The 6,000-nt window shown below is 43.2% G+C and overlaps 1 non-coding gene across 1 annotated transcript; it reads right to left on the bottom strand.

Moving 5' to 3' along the window:
- Positions 1-3,808: 3,808 nt before the first annotated feature.
- LOC140806493 (small nucleolar RNA R71) lies at positions 3,809-3,914 on the bottom strand. Its single transcript, XR_012112564.1, has one exon. It is a non-coding gene; the product is annotated as a small nucleolar RNA R71 (small nucleolar RNA).
- Between the last annotated feature and the right edge of the window lie 2,086 nt (positions 3,915-6,000).

Here is a 6,000-nt window from a genome sequence, read left to right as displayed (position 1 = left end):
TTGGCTCAACCCAATCCTTAACTGCCGCTACCTTGGCTGGATCCATCTCAATGTCGCTACTAGAAATTATATGACCCAAAAATGCTACCTTCTCCAACCAAAATTCACACTTACTAAACTTCGCGAACAACTTGCGGCTCTGCAAGGTCTGTAGAACTGTCCTCAAGTGCTGGCTGTGCTCCTCATGGCTCTTCGAGTATATAAGAATATCGTCAATGAATACTATGACGAACTGGTCGAGGAACGGCTGAAATACTCGGTTCATGAGGTCCATGAAAATTGCTGGAGCATTAGTCAACCCAAATGGCATCACCAAGAACTCGTAATGCCCATACCGGGTCCTGAAAGCTGTTTTGTGGACATCTGCATCCTTCACTTTTAGCTGATGGTACCCTGATCGAAGATCTATCTTAGAGAACACTGTAGCCCCCTGCAATTGATCAAACAAGTCTTCGATTCTAGGCAACGGGTACTTATTCTTGATCGTTATCTTGTTCAGCTCACGGTAATCGATGCACAGTCTCATGCTTCCGTCTTTCTTTTTCACAAAGAGCACTGGTGCGCCCCACGGTGAGCAACTCGGGCGGATAAACTCCTTGTCTAAGAGCTCCTGAATCTGCTGCTTAAGTTCTAACATCTCTGCTGGAGCTAATCTGTACGGTGCCTTAGAGATTGGCACTGTACCTGGCATGAGATCGATTGTAAACTCCACTTCTCTATCTGGTGGAAGGCCTGCGACGTCGTCTGGAAAGACGTCTAGGAAATCTCTGACTATTGGCACCCCTGATATAGAAGGAGTGGGCACGTCCGGTGCCGAGATGATACTAGCCAAGAAAGCCTGACACCCCTTAGAAATTAGTCTCCTCGCTTGCATGCAAGAGATCATGCGCGGGAAACTCCTCCATTTGGCTGGCTCAAAAAGAAAATGCTCCATGCCCAATGGTCTGACTAACATCGATCTCTTCTGAAAGTCGATAAGAACTCTGTTCTTAGTCAGCTAGTCCATTCCCAATATAATATCGAACTCTGGCATCGGCAAGACGATCAAGTCGGCATATACGAGGTGGCCGTGCAATTCTAGATCGATATCTCTGACCACGCTGGTATCTAACAGCTCTTCCCCTGATGGGACTGTCACTGAAAAGTTCACGTCTAGGCCAATGGACTTGAGGTCCAAATGATTAGCAAACGTTTCCGATATGAAGGAGTGAGTGGCTCCTGAGTCGATCAGTGCAGTTGTGGATAATCTCTTAATAAAGATGTTTCCTGATATGCGTTAGCACAACACAAAACTTATATCCTCGAAATTACTAACATACCTCAAGCGTAATAGAACTCAGTATCCCTAGGCACACAAAACATTACTAGCACCCTATTAATCCCAAGTAAAAATTCCACATGCAAGGCAAAATAATACTGAGCTTAGGTAGAAAAGTATACCGGTCAGCAACATCGTGTCTGGATTCGCCTCATGTGCATGCATGGCGAATACTCTCCCTTGGGTGGGCTGCTTCCTGTGTGGGCACTCTTTCAACACGTGGTCCGTAGCTCCACATTTAAAACATTTCTCGGATCCCCATAGGCACTGTCCGGGGTGCTGGCGATTGCACTTCTGGCACACTGGGAAGTTACCGGGCTTTTGAGGCGCCCCTTGCTGCTGGATTGGACCCTTGCCCTTTGGTGGTACATGATACGGCTTCTTCCCTGGCGGCCTCGGGAACAGCTTCTTAAACTGGGGCCTCTGATGCTGCTGCTGGTGTTTCTGCTGCGGTGGAGCCTGATAGGGCCTCTTGCCCTGCCTGTCCGCCTCTATATCCCTCAGATCCTGTTTTTCCGCCAATGCTCTAGATACGGCGACCGCATAGCTAGTAGGGCCAGCTACTCTCACATCGCGGCGCAGGATCGGCCGCAGACCATTCAGAAAATGCCTCAACTTTGCCTGCACATCATTCGCAATGAGGGGCACGAACTGACACCCTCTCTCAAACCTCCTCACGAATTCTGCCACGCTAGTGTCTCCCTGCCGCAGCGTCATAAACTCGTTGGTGTGGCGCTCGATTTATTTGAATGCACAGAACGTGTGGCGCTCGAGCGGTAATTTTCTACCGCCCGAGCGCCACCTATTTTTGGAAAAAGTTCTTTGCCGATTTCTTACCTTAGTCGTTGGATGTGGATGATATGGAAAGTGGATTGGGCACGATTTTTGGATCATTCAGACATTATTGGAGAGCCGCCACAAGCTTTGGAGAGGAATTCGCGCTTGGAGTTGAAGATTCGAAGATTTCCGGGCGTCATTCCTCGCATTTTCGTCACGAGTAGTATTTCTCATATAGTTTTTATCATTCAAACATTGTCTTGTTCATTTTAAATATGAATTCTAGTAGCTAAACAAACTTATTTGTTGGGATTTAAGGGGATCCTACCCCAAACTTTGATTTAATTAATTTATATTTCGATTGTTGCGTTATTCTTGAATGTGCTACTGTTTTTCATTGTGTTGTTAGAGCGTAGCTAACTTTAACGTTTTATATTGCGAGTGAGGTCGAGAGAATAGCTTGTGATAAGAACGAGTAGCATAGTCCGTGGATCTACAAATTACATAGATATATGAAATTGGATACGCGCCGATAGTTATAGTCCTAAGGGTCGAAGACTAGGGGATTTCAGAGATCGACATACGATTCACTCTTGATAAATAATTAAAGACATTTAATTACTTCACTGAGTAGAATTAGTTTGGCATAGCTCGAGAGAGTGTGTTCAATTGAATAGAAAATCCTGTCGGAAGCATACAATCACTATCGAACGAATTAGTTAATTAACGAGTGGTAGGTGAACCGAAATTCCCAACAAATTCATTTCTCATTGAATTTTAACCAACCATTTTAGATTTTATATCTCATTATTTAATTCTTGAATTTTTTATTTGCATGTTTATTTAATGTTAGTAGTAATAAAACAATCAATCAAATTTTGTTGCTAAAGACTTGATAACTAGAAATAATAATTGTCAAATACAGTCTTCAGTGGAACGATACTCGTACTTACGTAAATTATACTATTACTTGACATCGTGCACTTGTGATTAATTTTCGAGCATATAAAACCATATTTTTATTGAGGATTCCACATTACAAGTTTAGCTCGATCAGGTTTTTGGTGCCGCTGCCGGGGACTGTTAATTCACAATTTTATTTTTAGTTATTTTCTTTAGCATTGTTTTAGTTTTCTTGAGCTCACACTCTATATCCTATTCCAGATATCTTTTACAGTGCATGCCAAAGTCACTTGACGTGGATCTTGAGCAGTTTGATCCTTGAAATTGAAAGAAATTTCCGCAGGAGAAGACAGCAACAGAGACTGAAGGAACTGATGGAGAGGCACGAGCATGATCATGAGGAGGAACAACATGATGAGAGACATGTTGAGATGCCACGCCGCATACCGATGCTAGGGTATGCTCAGCCTTCTTTGGATGGTGCACGCCCCAGCATTGTGAGGCCTATTGTGCGGGCAAATCACTTCGAAATCAAGCCAGCTATAATTCAGATGATTCATAATACAGTCCAGTTTGGAGGATCTGCAGTAGATGACCCAAACACGCACATCGCAGATTTTCTTGAAATTTGCGATACTTTTAAATTTAATGGAGTTTCTGACGATGCTGTTAGATTGCGTTTATTTCCTTTCTGCTTACGTGATAAAGCTAAAGCACGGTTGAATTGTTTGCCTATAGGTTCGATCACCACATGGGAGGACATGGCGAAAGCGTTTCTCATTAAATACTTTCCTCCATTTAAGACCATGAAGCTACGGGCAGACATCACTACATTTGCTCAGTTCGAGCAAGAACTTTTATATGAGGCATGTGAGCGTTTCAAGGATCTATTACGAAGATGCCCTCATCACGAACTGTCACTTGGGTTAGTTGTTCAAACTTTTACTATGGCTTGCTTACTCCTAATCATACTATGATAGATGATGCTGCTTGTGGAAACCTCTTGATAAAAACTGCTGAGAAAGGATACGAGTTATTGGAGGAGATGGCTGCTAGCAGCTATCATCCTCAATCTGAAAGGAATAACCAGCGGAGAAGTGCAGGAATCCATCAGGTAACTGACCTTTATGCTATAACTGCACAACTTGATGTCTTGAACAGGAAGTTGGATGGGTTGAATATGGGTGGCACGGCTATGCGTCTTCAAGAGATATTCTGTGATAAATGTGGAGGTGAACACTTTGTGAAGGACGGTCAAGATGGAAATCACTTCTATGTGCAAGAAGAGGCACCTGTGAATCAAGTGAGAGTCCAAAACAGTCCAAGGAATGATCCGTACTCAAACACCTACAATCCTGGATGGAGGCAACATCCCAACTTCTCATGGAGTAGTCAAAACAGTCAGAATCGACCACAAGGAGGACAACAATATGGGAAAAAACCGATGTACAGATCTGACCCTCCTAAAGAAGAAAAGTCCAACTTAGAGTAGATGATGTCTAAGTTTATCTCGTCCACTGAAACTAGACTCCAAAATCAAGATGAGTCAATAAAAGGTCTAGAGAATCAGATTGGACAGTTGGCAAAGATGATAGCAAATAGAGAGCCGGGCACCTTGCCAAGTAACACAGAGACCAATCCAAAAGAACAAGTGAAGGCCATCGAGTTAAAGAGTGGAAAGATCTTAGAGGCTAGAGGAACAGAAAAAACTCGAGCACATGATGAACAGACTGAGTCATCAAAAGATAAGTCTTCCAACTCAACACCAGAACCCACTGCACAATCTAAAATTTTTATCCTCCACCTTATCCTGCAGCATTAAAAAAGCCAAAACTTGATGCACAATTCTGTAAGTTTCTTGAGGTATTCAAAAAATTGCATATATATTCCTTTTGTCGATGCTTTGATGCAAATGCCTAGTTATGCTAAATTCTTGAAAGAAATATTAGCTAATAAGATGAAGTTGGAGGATTACATGATGATAAACTTGACTGAGAATTGTTTTGCATTGGTACAAAACAAGATCCCACCGAAACTAAAAGATCCAGGGAGTTTTTCTATTCCTTGCATGATTGGTGATGTTGTTTTTCACAAGGCTTTGTGTGATCTTGGTGCAAGTATTAATCTTATGCCTTTGTCTGTATTTAGGAAACTCGGATTATGAGAACCTAAGCCAACAAGGATGTCCTTCCAACTAGCAGACAGATTTGTCAAATACCCTGCGAGGAGTCATAGAGGACGTCTTTGTAAAGGTGAACAAATTCATATTTCCTGCAGATTTTGTGGTACTTGACATGGAGGAGGATGTGGAGATGCCTTTGATTTTGGGGAGACCATTCCTTGCAACTGGCAAGGCCCTAATTGATGTGCAAGAAGGAAAGTTGAGATTGAGAGTGGGAGAAGAGGAGATCACTTTCAATGTTTTTAATGCACTCAAGCACACACTGCACTCTGATAGCTGTTATAGAATTGATGCTTTTGATGCTTTTATGTCTAACTATGTGCAGGGTGCTATTAGAGATCCTTTGGAAGCCACTCTCACTACTGAACTGAGAGAAGATGAATTGGACGGAGAGAAAGCCTAAATAGTGGCATACCTCAATTCTAACCAGCCATGGAAGAGGCCAATAAGGATGAGATTAGAGGACTTGGGAGATCGAAGAGATTTGATCCCTCAGAAGTCAAGCCTGGAGGAACCGACACTTGAGCTCAAACCATTGCCTCCACACCTAAAGTACGTATACTTAGGTGAGAATAACACTTTACTTGTCATTATTTCTGCTGATTTGACAGAGGTGATGGAGGACTGGCGGTGAAAGAGGGCAAAACGACAGGTAGACTTCCCCACTTAGGAGGAGGAGGCAGGAGGATCACGCGCCGCCGTCCCTCGTAGCCCACAGCCCCGCAGACGCACTCAGAACGAAAAAATGGATGAGGTTCTTACCTTCATGGCTCACCAGGAGCAGGTCAACACCAACGTCACGACACATCTTTCTCATCTC

The sequence above is a fragment of the Primulina eburnea genome, chromosome 11 (genome assembly GCF_022965805.1).
Source record: "Primulina eburnea isolate SZY01 chromosome 11, ASM2296580v1, whole genome shotgun sequence".
Lineage (NCBI taxonomy): Eukaryota > Viridiplantae > Streptophyta > Magnoliopsida > Lamiales > Gesneriaceae > Primulina > Primulina eburnea.
The sequence above is the reverse complement of the archived record's forward strand: the minus strand, read 5'-3'. Positions and strand labels throughout refer to the sequence as shown.